This window comes from Macaca nemestrina, chromosome 10 (assembly GCF_043159975.1).
Source record: "Macaca nemestrina isolate mMacNem1 chromosome 10, mMacNem.hap1, whole genome shotgun sequence".
NCBI classification, from domain to species: Eukaryota; Metazoa; Chordata; class Mammalia; order Primates; family Cercopithecidae; genus Macaca; species Macaca nemestrina.
In genome coordinates this window covers 58,439,734-58,454,018 of record NC_092134.1, presented here as the reverse complement: position 1 = coordinate 58,454,018, position 14,285 = coordinate 58,439,734, and the positions used below count along the sequence as shown (strand labels likewise).

The window sequence follows — 14,285 nt, the reverse complement described above, 5'->3', positions numbered from 1 at the left end:
AGTGCTCTGTGTCTAGCTAATCTAGTGGGGACTTGGAGAACTTTTGTGTCTAGCTAAAGGATTATAAATGCACCAATCAGCACTCTGCGTCTAGCTCAGGGATTGTAAACACACTAATCAGCACTCTGTCAAAACAGACCAATCAGCGCTCTGTAAAAGGGACCAATCAGCAGGATGTGGGTGGGGTCAGATACGGGAATAAAAGCAGGCGGCTCCAGCTAGCAGTGGCACCCCCTGGAAGCTTTGTTTTTTTGCTCTTTGCAACAAATTTTGCTGCTGCCTACTCTTTGGGTTCCCACTGCTTTTATGAACTGTAACACTCACCACAAAGGTCTGCAACTTCACTCCTGAAGCCAGTGAGACCACAAACCCACTGGGAGGAACGAACAACTCCAGAGGTGCAGCCTTAAGAGCTGTAACACTCACCGGGAAGGTCTGCAGCTTCACTCCTGAAGCCAATGAGACCACGAACCCACCAGAAGGAAAAAACTCTGAACACATCCGAATATCAGAAGGAACAAACTCCACACACGCCATCTTTAAGAACTGTAACACTCACTGCGAGGGTCTGCGGCTTCCTTCTTGAAGTCAGTGAGACCAAGAACCCACCAATTCCGGACACACAGCCTTTATCATGCATCAGACTTGGTTCATCCGTGAAAGAGCTTTACCTTGGGGAAGGTGGCTCTCTACCTGCTACTGAGAAAATGAAGGCTGTCCACTAACAGCATTCCAAGTAATCAGACCCAATTCTCCCCATGAAAGCCAGGTTTGTGATGATTATGGGCAATAAAATTAAATATTATGGTAGAGTTATTTAGTTTAATTTGTTTTTGTTTTACTTTGACTTTGTTCCTATTGTGGTGAAATCACAACATGACATCTATCCCCTTCCCTCTTTTTTTTATTTTTAAACAGGGTCAGCTTCTGTCACCCAGGCTGGTGTGCACACAGGACTCACTGCAGCCTCGATCTCCAAGGCTTAAGCGATTCTCCTCCTTCAAACTCCTAAGTGGGTGAGACCACAGGCACACAGCACCATGCCCAGATAATTTATTTATTTTATTTATTTTTATTTTTTGTTGAGACGAGTTCTCACAATGTTGCCCAGGCTAGGCTCGAACTCCTGGGCTCAAGCAATCTTCCCACCTTGGTCTCTCAGCGTGATGAGATTATATGAGTGAGCTTTCATGCCGAGCCAAGATCTAACCTCTTAACATATGTTTAAGCATTGAATACAGTATTGTTAACTAAAGGCACAATGTTGCACAGCACACCTCTAGAACGTATTCACCTTGTATAACTGAAAGTTTACACCCATTGAACATCAGCTCCTCCCTCTTCATTTCCCCTTGTGCCCAGACCCTGGCAACCATCATTCTAACTTCCTGTTTCTGTGAGTTTGACTCTTTTGGATACCTCATGGAAGTGGAATCATGCAGGTTTGTTATTCTGTAACTGGCTTATTCCACTTCCATAATGTCTTCCAGGTTCATCCTTCATGTTGTGTATGGCAGGATTTCATTCGTTTTTAAAGCTGAATAATATTTTATTGTATGTTATACCACACTTTCTTTATCTATTCGTCAATGGGCATTTGAGTTGATAATCATATCTTGACAATTGTAAACAGTGTGCAAAGAACACAGGAGCGCCAATATTTATTTGAGATCGTGATTTCATTTCCTTCGGATATATACTCAGAAGTAGAATTGCTGGATCACATGCTACTTCTATTTTTAACTATTGGAGGAACCACCATGCTATTTGTCATAATGGCTGAACCACTTTTACATTTCCACCAATAGTGTAATAGTGTTCTAATTTCTTCACATTGTTGTTAGCACATATCTTTTGTCTTTTTGATAATAGTTATTCTAACGGTTATGATAAGGTGATACCTCATTGTAGTTTTGATTTGCATTTCCTTGATGATTAGTGATTGGGAATGTATTTCTATATACTGTTGTCCATGTGTATGTCCTCTTTGGAGATTCCCATTTATGTTTTTTCCCATTTTCTAACCAGGTTATTTGTTTATTTGCTATTGAATTGTTTGAGTTCCTTATATATTTTGATTACTAACCCCTTACCAGATGTATGATTTCCAAATCTATTCTCTGAATTCCTAGATTATCACTTTGCTTTGTTGATTATTTTCTTTGCTGTGGACTAATTTTTCCTGGTTTATGTAACCCCATTTATCTATTTTTCCTTTTGTTGCTTGTGCCTTTGATGTCAGATTCAATAAATCCTTACCAAAACAAATGTCATGGGGCTTTTCCCTCTATGTTTTATTCTAGGAGTTTACACTTTCAGGTCTTACTTTTAAATCTTTAATCTATTTTGAGTTTGTATGTGTGTGCGTTGTGTGTACAATGTAAAGTAATGATACAATGTCATTCTTTTGCATGTAGTATCCAGTTTTTCCAGTACCATTTGTTGCAGAGTGGATAATACACCATAAGCAAGTGAGATTTATCCCTGAGATATAAGCATGGTTCAATTAATGTGATATACCACATTAGTAGAGTGAAGGATAAAAATCACGTGATCCTCTCAATAGATGCAGAAAAAGCATTTGACAAAATCCAATGTAGTTTAATGATAAAAACTCTCCATAAACAAGAATAGAAGGGATTTACCTGTGGGAATTTCTTGTTTATTGAGAGTTTTTATTCTTTTTTTTATTCTTGTTTATTAAGAGTTTCTATCATAAAAATATGCTGGATTTTTCACAAGTGGCCTTTATACTTAATGATGAAAACCTGAAAACTTTTCCTCTAATATAAGGAATAAGGCAATGATGTCTATTTTACTATTTCTGTCCAATATACTACTAGAAGTCCTAGTTGGAGCAATTTGGCAAAGAAAAAGAAATATAAAGATTCCAAATCAGAAAGGAAGAAGTGAAATTATCTCAGTTTGCAGATTACATAATCTTATATTAAAAAATCCTAAAGAATTCTCACATAGAAACTGTAGGATTGATAAATTCAGTAAAGTTGCAAGATACAAAATCAACATGAAATATTAGTTGCATTTTTACATACTAATAATGAGCTATCTGAAAAGGAAATTAAGAAAACAATTCAATTTACCAGAACATTGAATATAATAAAATACTTAGAAATGAACTAACTCAAGAAGGTAAAAAACTTTTACACAGAAGACTACAAAACATTGATGAATGACTTCAAGACACACATAAATAGAAAGACAAATTGTGTTTATGGTTTGGAGCAATTAACATTATTAAAATTATACTACTGAAGGCTATCCATAGATTCAGTGCAATTCCTATAAAAATCAAATGGCATATTTTATAGAAATAAAAGAGAACAATCCTTACATTTATATGGAACCACAAGTAAACTTCTAATAGACAAAGTAATCTAAAGAAAGAAGAGAAAAGCTGGAAGGCATCAAACTTCCTAATTTCAAAAACATATTTCAGACTTCAGTAATTAACACCGTATGGTATTGGCATAAACATGAACATGCAGACCAATAGAGCAGAATTGAAAGTCCATAAATAAACCTATGAGTATATCGTCAACAGGTGTTCTACAAGGATGTCAAGAGCACACAGTAGGGAAAATATAGTCTCTTCAAACAAATGATGTTGAAAAAACTGGATGTTCAGGTGTAAAGTTATTTTAATATAACCAGTTCCATGCTGCATCAAGTTGGTCATTTAAAAAAATTATTGTAATTTGCATAGATTATCAATGACATTTATCTCTTATGCCATCTTTGTATTATCTTAACTTCTACCCCAGAAAGAGCAGTGTGACAATGCCTATTTTTCACAGTTGTTTGATGATTTTTTTAAAGCTGAAAATGTAGCAATCTGTGGTGGTAATCCATTTCCAAATATTCTAGCAAATTGTAGATATCGAAGAGACTATCTTAAAGAATTTCAGAGCTGAGTTGTCTTTTCCCTAACACTAGCAATGACCATTTTCACTTTGATTTTCACTTTGACTTCACAGCAAGTCATGATGTTTCACTTGCTCACAATTTACTCCATTCCCCTGCATACTTCCCACTCACAACTGTTGATGCTTATATTTCCTCTACCACCCCCTGAGGCTCTGCTCTTTCCATGACTGGCTACAGATTTGGTACTGAGGAACTTATACCTTGTTTCAAAAGTCTGTGAAAATTTTACCTGATCAACTAGAACATTATTTCCATTAAAGAATCATGTGTCTTTTACTTCTTCCATCCTATCTAATACCCACCCAATCATTGACTTTCAATTGTTTATAACATAATGACAACTTGACTATGAAAATATTATGATATTCAGATAAAATCCTAGGCCACTGTCCACCACCAAGTGTACAATTTGCCATTTCTGATTACAGAAATATGTCTTAACCTTAAGGAATCAAGGACTCCAAGGATCCTTAAGTTCTAGTAGTGAGGAAAGTAAAAAAAGGTATATCTCACTAAGGAGCCAGTGAAAAGGTGAGAACATCATTATCATATTGCAAATTTAGAACCCAATGTAAAGTTGAATTTTAAAAACAGAGTCAAGGCTGGGCATGGTAGTTCACACCTGTAATCCCACCAGTTTGGAAGGCCAAGGCAGGAGGATTGCTTGGGCCTGGGAGGCAAAAGTTGCAGGGAGCCATGATTGATCATGCCACTACACTCCAGCCTTGGCAATAGAGTGAGATGCTGAAAAGAAGGAAGGAAGGAAGGAAGGAAGGAAGGAAGGAAGGAAGGAAGGAAGGAAGGAAGGAAGGAAGGAAGGAAGGAAGGAAGGAAGGAAGGAAGGAAGGAAGGAAGGACAGGAGGGAGGGAGGGAGGGAAGGGAGGGGAGGGGAGGGGATGAGGGAGGGAGGAAGGAAGGAAAGAATGACTAGAGTCAAGAAGTTTAAGAATGAAGGAAAGAAGGGAGGGAGGGAGGAAGAAAGGAAGGAAGGAAGGAAGGGCTAGAGTCAAGAAGTTGAAGGTAAATAATGAAACCAGGTTTTCAAGGGCAATGGATCATTTAAACCAAGGATTTAGGCAAGAAACAATTCAAAATAATTTCTGCAAAGAACAACCATAGTATAATGACGTTACCGTCCTAAAACTTAACAGCGCGAAACATGCCATTTTGATGACTGCAAATATCCAATATTCAGGCATTTCTCAGTATAAATTAGTTATATATTTTTGTATGAGAAATTCAACCATTACAGCTATAATATGGAGCTAATATTACTAAATGTCTTCCATATGCCCAACACTTTATACATGGCATTTCAATAAATTCTTTCAGTGGCTTTATGGCATGGGTTTTATTAACTCCCTTTTAAAAAGAAAAAAACTGAGGTTCAGGATAGTAAAGCAATTTGCCAACACTAGGAAGATCTGCAATGAAAAATTTGCCCAACTCAAAAGTACACTTAATTTTCACTAATGTAGGCTGTCTATCTATGAAGGACATTATCTTAAAGGACAAAGTGTATTTATCTTTTGTTTATGGCCAGGCAGATACACACTCACACAAATCATGGGTGCTTCAGGTCCCATGTTTCAGTGTGTATGTGTTTGTTTACTTATTCTAATCTGAGACTGAAATACTCTTTTCTATATCTTTGGTTTGGAATGTCTCCTCTCAGCATTGGTTTTGTGTGTCCTCCACACTGCACTGCATTACGTGGTGCTACTTGACTCTTCAGGAAAGTCCTGACTTTTCTATTTAGCATTTATAAAAATGAGAAAGATAAGTATGGCCATATAAACAATTAATGTTAACACAAATTGTTATGAGACTTACTATGACCTGAATATACTGGACAACAATTTAAACAAATATTTTTAGAAGAAGCAAGAGCAAGTTGGGCAGCCACCCTCTTCTTCTAGTGCCTTCTTTCATGTCAGGGCATTTTATTATGCCCCAGCTGATTTTGTATTCAACTATAAAGTCTCTGGTATTCAACCATTATCTAAATATTCCCCAGCCCCTGAATTGCCTTACAGATACCTGTTAGATCTGTCATAATATGAACACAGATAGAATGAAAGCAATAAACAGAGATTGAAATTGGTTAAAATACCACTATAGTGCTGCAATAATGTCAACCCATTTTTTTCCTCAGCAACTATAGATTACAATTCCTTGAAAATACAATAAAAAATAAATGTCATTCTGTAGAAGCTTTGGGAAATGGCTAAATCCTCACAAAGTAAATGTTCTAAAGAAATCCTGTGGGCACGTTGAGCCTTTTAGCAAAGAAAATAATTTGATCCAGATTCTTTTTATAGATGCTCACCAGGGGAAAGGGATTATTCCTGCTACCAACATGCTCACCTGGGATCAGAGAAGACTAGAGTTTGCTAACAGGCTCTACTGCAGATGCATATATTTCTTCCTTGCATTTTCACAATGAGATTGTTTTTATATGGTGGAAATACTCCAAATGTAAACAAGGAAAAATTAAGCTGAAAACTGCTAATGCTAAGTTTAGGGCTTGCAGAAAATATCAGCTAGTGAAGAACAGCTGCCAGAATAAGACACTTGTGCTTGTAGAGATGATTTTTCATACAAATTTGAAAGAAATTATAATGATGAATCATAAGCCCTGCTATAAATAAATTATGACCACAAATTGCCGGATACAGAAATATTCTCATTAAAGTCCATTGTCTTTGAAGACAAAAATTGCCTCATTTATTATTCCAGTAGACTCAAGCCAATTTAGAACAATTAAAGCCTGCATTATCAAACATGCTTGATATGCACTGAAAATACATTAGAAGAGAAACAGGTGCCATTTCAATCTAATAGGATCAATCACTATCTACTATAAGAAGCATGCCACTTTGTTGTACAAGAAATTTAGAGTGTCTCATTGAATGAATGCCAATTTCCAATCAGCCAAGGACAATGTGGCATTAGTCTATGCCAACTGGTTCATGCACTCATTTATTAATTCATTCATTTATTCAATCAATCCTTCTACATGTCTACTATACTGATTATATGCCAGGCAACTGGTCAAGCATGGTAGAAAACCAAAAAGATTAGAAAAACATTGTAATTTAAAATATGTATTTTCTCTAGGAGACTAGGAATGACATGTGCTCCAATCAAAGGTACTGTAAGGGTGAAACTGAGTTGCACATGTAGTGCCTAGAAGTTGAAGAAAAACTGTTCTGATTGGAGAGGACAGGGAAATCTATGAGACATTAGCATGATGTTAACTGGCACCTGAGAACTATAAGATTACTACATATAGATATAAAGGGAGAATACTTCACATGGAATAAAGAGTGAAAAACTGGGCAAATAGGGGGTGATAGTGAAGAGTTTAGTTTAGAGCAGATGGAGCATTAAAGAAAGTTGTGGTAGATAAGGTTAAAAAAATCAGAGCAAGGTTGGAAGTTTGTCTAACAAGATTGTCCAGCAATGTCTCCTTTGTCTCTTTTGACTTTGGTTACTTGAAACTTCTCTCATATTTGTACTACTCAGTTATACCAGAAATTTCCCATTTTAATTACAAATTTCAGGAAATTGATTTTTACACATTTTATTATATATTTTCTATTTTATTAATATTTATTTCTATGATATTCTGACTTTAACATTCTCCAGATTTACTGTTCACTTTTCTTAGACTGGTATCTAAGTACACTAATTTTCAGATTTACATTACAAAACATTTACATTAATTTTGTCAAAAATTAGAAAATTGAAATGAGATAGGTGATATAGAAATATACACGGTATATACAAAACTGACACAAATAGAAATAAAAAGCCTTAATAATTCTGGAAACATTTAAGAATTTGATTACGTATAACAAAATAAATAAACAAAACAATTCACAAATGCACTTTCTGGCCAGATGGTTTTATCAGTAAGTTCTATTAAACTTTCAAAGAATAAATGTTTTTCAAAATATGTTAACATATGTCAGAGAAAAAGAAAATTACAAAGATTTTGCAATTTATTATATGAACTCAACCTTATCTTAATCAAAACCTGATAAGAACCATATAAGAAAAGAAAATCATATGCCAATATTACCCCATAAAGCCTAAATAAAATATAAGTAAAGCAAATGCAGCAGTATATGTAAATATGTTACACCATGTTCAGTTGTTAATATCACAGAAATTTGAAGTTGGTATTGTGTTCTACATTCAATAAATAAAATGTGTTGCATTAACAAATTAATGAGAAAAATATCATGTCAAAAGTTATATAGTAAAATTCATAATCCATTCATAATACAATTTCTTGATAAACTGGAAATGCCATGTAACTTCCTCAACATGATAAAGGCATGTACAAAATCTTACAGTGAACATAAAAATTAGACGTTTGATTACTTTCTTCTTAGAGTTAAATATGAGTCAAGTATTCTTGCTTTTACTATTTCTATTTAATACTGAAGAACTGAGATTGTCTAATGCACAAAAAAAGATTGACAAGAAATAAAAATTCTGCGATTGTGCAAGTAGTATTTCAAAAGAAGATATATGTACATACATGCATACGTGCATACCTTATCAAGTATGCAAGATTTTACATTAATATCTAACACTTAACTGGCTCAATGATTTAGAAATAAAGGGAAAATTGCCATTTAAGATAGCAGAGAAATATCATGTATCTAGAAATAACGAAATATTTACATTAAAATATATATATATACTTTGTTGACATAGAATATATGAATAAATGGAGAATTATGCTAGGTCAATGAATTAAAGTATTCAATATTTAATGTGCTGTGACTTCTTTTAAAATTGCTTTATAACCACAGAATCTGTGAAATGTGGATGGTAGGTTGGGGGTGGGGATTCATACATTTATAGGGAATGCAAAGGACAAAATAGCCTAGACGGCATAGCCTAGATAGCAGTCCCGCTGAAAGTCCCATAGAAAAGAGAATCTGAAGAGAACTTAATTACTAATGCTTAATTATGAGTGTGATTTTCAGGGGAAAAAAAAATAAGGAAATAAAGATTTGAAGCCGAAAAATAAATGGGAAGCAAATATATTATGGTGCATTCTCAAGATGGCCGCTGCTTCACAAGGATACAATCACTTGGCCACATAGGATGTTTGAAGACGTTGTACAGAAACACTACAACTCAGAAGTCCATGCACGATTGCAACGGAGAAAGACTTCATCAGCTGCCTCCTATCTCTGATGTGTTATTGATCAAGTTTGGTGTTATCAGGAGTTAGCCTGGCCCCTTTGGCAGCTGGTGGGAAAGTCTTACCTCATATCTTGCCACACAGTGCTCACACAAAAATAGAAAATAGTTGCAGAAGCCAGGGACTCCAGGTGTTGACCTTAGTGAAGAACGTAGCTGCCCCTCACAGGGTCTGTCTGCTGCTTTGGAGTCAGGTTGGAACAAGCATCTCAGTGCCCAGGAGGCAGGAGCACCTGACAGAATCCAAGGTATCGTAGAAGATGATTATAACAAAGTCGGAAAGTTTTACCAGATAGCAAGACTTAATATTAAGCTCCAGTGGTTACCATCATGTGGCACTGGGACAGAAAGTAGGCCAAAGGATGAAATCAGAAGACCCTGAGGTAAAACCAGGCATATATGGGAATTATTTACGACAGATAATTTTGTGGTACTGGCAATGCTCAGTGTGTTGATTTGGGTATCAGTTACAATAATATTGACTTTACTTGTTACATTCTATCTGTAAAATTAATTTTACTTGGTAAATTGTGTGTTTGAATACTATAGTCTGTAAAAAAATAACATAAAATAAATGCAACTGTTTCTGTCAAACATATGCATCGTCTTTCTACATCCAAATTTTAAAAATCAATTTGTCTGTACTTTAAAAATATCCTTCAGGGATTTTTATTAGGTTTGCTTTGAATTTAAAGGTCAGGATAGAAAGAACAAAAGCGAGCCTCCTGATTCATGAACACATTTCTTTCCACTTATTTGGGTTGTCTTTGATTTATTTCTTAGGTGTTTTACATTTTTCACCATACAGATTCTGCACATATCTTATTCAATATGTACTTCAGTGTTTCACCTTCTGATGTCATTGTAAATGTTATTATTATTTGTTTTTAATTTTAAATTCCAAATGTTCATTGCTAGTATGTAGATATGCAATCGATTTCTGTAAATTTAACTTGCATCCTGTGACCACCCTAAACTCACTTATTAACTCTAGGAACTTCTTTTGCAAATACTTTGTCATTTTTCTAAGTATGCAATCACGCAGTCTGTGAATAAAGACAGATTTATTTTTTCTGTTCTAATTTGTCTTCCAAGAATCCCTGGGAAAAAGTAATTTTTTATTATTTCAAGTTTGAATGTGTTGGTTTCAGCATTAGATTAAAAGAAACTAAAAGTATCTTAAAGTAATTTATCAGAAATATCAGATGCTAAGTAGAAAAGGCTGTACTTCCAAGTACAGTATCATCCCTTGGCCTGTCGTCCCGGACCCTCTATGAAAATCTAGGAAACACAACTCTCCAGGAAATAATTTCCTGGACTGGCTAGCAGCCACAAGCAGTGTGCCTTATCATCTTGATTGTTTTCACTATTTGTGATTTTTAACTTGCCTATGATCTTTTATCCTCACTATATAAATGATAACCAACCACCCAGTTTGTCCCAGACAAGTCCTGTTTTATCCTTGCTAGTGCTACGTCTTTAAAAACAAAACAAAACAAACCTCAGTCCTACTCAAACCAGGTTTTGAGTCATCCTTGATATAGGTTTTGGTCATCCTTGACATAGAATGATATGTATCTTAAGAAAATATTGTTTCTGCTGTGAAAAATAACATCTAATATTTCTAGAAATATTAATTTTAACATTTTAAGGTATAATGAATATGAAACATATGAAACACTGCTCATCAGTCTTAACTGTTTTAACACTTTAAAATCAGACTACCTATTATTTTAGAGGACTCCCTCTATAACTTGGATGTATTGTCACATTTAAACATCATTTCTGTAAACACTTTACATAAAACATAAAAATATTATAATTTATATGACAACCTTATTTATATGAAACCCACCAATATTTAGTGCATCCTTCACCTGGTAATATAGAAAATTTTAATTTTTCTTCACAAAATCTCTCTACGCTGCCCTGGAAATAGCCATGCAAGTTATTGTAGAAACAGCTGGCATTCAGACAAATGTATCTGCCATTTATCACATCTCAATGAGAAATGAGCTTCATTAAACGCTACTGACTTTGCCTTCTGAAATTTTCCATCATGTTTACCTCCTTCCACCTGCTGTGTGAAACAACTAAACAGTATGTTCACTTTTGAGGCTCCCAGAACACTCAGCAAGAAGTGGAAATCTAAGGTCTTCTGTAGTACTCATTTTGATTTATGTAATGGAGAGAGTTTTTTTATACTAGATTAACTACTTCTCACTACAGGGTGTAGAAGATGCCTTTGTTCAGGAATGATATTATTAATTGTGGCAAGAAATAGGGAAAAGATTCTATAAATGATTCAGTATAATATGTGATAACATGAAAATAAGGTCATAATATATTACTAAGTGGAAAAAAAGACTATAAAGCAGTATGTGAATTGTGATTCTGTTTTTAAATACATATATAAGTGTACAAAGTCTGGGAGAAAATTCACCCTAAATGTTACCACGTCACTGAGTGATGTGATATAACTGGAGATTTTTACTAACTTTATTTTGCTTCTCTATTTTTAAATGTTCTATAATTCATATATATTTTCATAAAATTCATTCAACTAATCAAATTATAAAAATTACTAGTTTCTGAATATTTGCATGGCTAATATAAGAGCATTAGTGTGTCATCTAAAATGCACTGGACAGCCAGTCAGGTGACTAACAAATTTTGGCTGTAACACTACTATGTAACAAGATGTTCAACCTTCATCAGCCTTACGTTTTTCATTTGCAGAATGGAAAGAAATGTCTCATATGGCTTCTGGGAAAATGAGATTATATACACAAAGATACTTTGAAAAGTCAGCTGATATATAAATATCCAATTGTGCTTTAAAATGATAGTTTTGCTAGGCCGGGCACTGTGGCTCATGCCTGTTATCTCAGCACTTTGGAAGGTTGAGACAGGTGGATTGCCTGAGGTCAGGAGTTCGAGACCAGCCTGGCCAACATGGCAAAACCCTGTCTCTACTAAAAATACAAAAATTAGCTGTGTATGGTGGCACGTACTTCTAATCCCAGCTACTCCAGAGCCTGAAGCAGGAGAATCACTTAAACCCTGGAGGCAGAGGTTGCAGTGAGCCAAGATTCGCCACTGTTGCCTGGGTGACAGAGTGAGACTCAATAAATAAATAAAAATAATAATTGTTATTTTATTGCTTTTAACCTATAGTTAATGTTCTTAGGCTAAGATTTTAAGCTTACTGCTGGTTGGTTTGTGTATTTGAAAGAAAAAATAAAACCATGGTAAAATATAGAAAATTTTGTATAAAATGTCTTTAGTCAAATCCTAAGTGGATCATACTATGTTCTCTATAACATATTACTGTATGCCTTTTTAAAAAAATTCTAAGTGATATTTCCAAAAAAAATTTTTCCGAGCATTAATATATTTTCTACATTGAATATATAAATAAATAATTCTCTCTAAGAGCTATATGGTTTTTAAACAAAAATAAGATCAATTTAGAAATTTTTATGCAATAGCAGATTAGAAAAAGAGGTCTAGAAATTTGATGTACATTCTCCAAGTTTTAAAAAAATTCTTATCTTACAAAACAACTATACAATCTTTTCCGCAACCATGTTCTTCGGCACTACTGGTAGAGATTGAGATAGTTGTGCCATTTGTCTAATGTTTATATGTTCATCTCTGAGTGGGCATGCAATGAAGATTTGGCTCATACATATTTAGGAAAACTGTTTTTGAGAATTTGATCCTGAGAACACTGAATGCCTAAATATTTTAAATTGAGGTTGATTTCACTGGTTATATCCATAATATCTTCACCTTGTGTCTATTTCAGCTTGTAATATTCTAGATTTATAGCAAACATTTCATCTCTCTGGTCTTATACTTTGATTGCCCTAGTTATTAATTGCTCACTCACATGTGTTTGCATCCACAGAAGCCAAAGTATTTTACTAAGTGTGAGAACAAAAAGTAACAGAATATGAGGTATCTGCCATTAATAAGTTACAGCTCTATAAAGCTCTCAGATTTCCCCATATAGTTAAGGAGAAAACATCTTGGAGATTTTCTTTTTTTCTGACAGTCTATTGGTATTGATTCAGTACTTCATAAAACTTCAGATCTCATCTTCTCTCCCATTATTCACCTTTCTAGAGAATATATATATATATAGCTCCTGGTTGTGTTAGGTCTAATTTAGGTCCTCACTTATTCATGTGGGATTAATTCTAAATCCCTTATGCAGAGGAAAGCTGTGCCAAATAGAAGTATTGGAAGATGCTAAAGTCCCAAGAAATGTTTATATATGGTTTGTAAGCCTTGTTCACGAGAGGCCATTTTTAGCAGTATTTTATTTATCTCTACCAATTGACAGAGATTGAGGGCTGTGTTGTCATGTGTCTTGCTGTTTATGCAAACGTAAATCAACTCAATAACCGAAGTAAACAATCTTTTCACGTTGTAAAGGGTTCTTTCTGATTTAGGTTATATTACTAACACAAGCTAAAGCAATAACTGTCAGATTTCTTCAGGGGAAAATGGTAAAGTGTTTCCCCCAACTACCTCTGTCTCTAAATATTTAGCAGAATCTTTATGATGCAAAGTAGATTTACACATTGTCCTGAAATCCTTCACTTGGACTAATTTTTACCCTTTGGTGATGTGCCATTTGATTCTCTGTCATGCTTAAAATAGAATTGCAATGAAAAGGAACAAACATGGTCACAGTTAATGAGCTATTACGTGGGTATTTGAGCATAAAGAGACTTCAAGACTTAAGGGAATGAAAGAAAGTACAAATGAAAACTTTTAATTGCAACCTAATTTTATTTGTTCACAAATATTTTCTTAGTCATAGAAAGTTTTTTGGATGCCTGATTATTGTTTCTTTGAAAATTAAACCCTTTCTGTTTCCCAGACCTGTCTCATATTCTGTTTCCTTGTGTTACTATGTGTTCACCCCCTTCATATTGGAATGTATGTCTTTCAATAACATCAATGGAACACATATGCAAGACTCATTATAGACCCATAAAGTAAAAAACATGAACATTCACAACTGTATTTCCTGTGCCTAGAACAGTGTCCGGCACCTAGGTGAATAATGTACTCCTCACAATGCATTTGACTTGAAAAA

General features: G+C 34.6%; 1 long non-coding RNA gene across 1 annotated transcript in view; it reads left to right on the top strand.

Annotated features, from left to right (window-relative positions):
* The first annotated feature begins 8,983 nt into the window (after nucleotides 1-8,983).
* Nucleotides 8,984-14,285, top strand: part of LOC105473348 (uncharacterized) — an 83,564-nt gene continuing 78,262 nt past the window's right edge. The window contains exon 1 of the long non-coding RNA XR_011609029.1: nucleotides 8,984-9,420. This is a non-coding gene — a long non-coding RNA (uncharacterized lncRNA). The remainder of the gene's footprint in view (nucleotides 9,421-14,285) is intronic.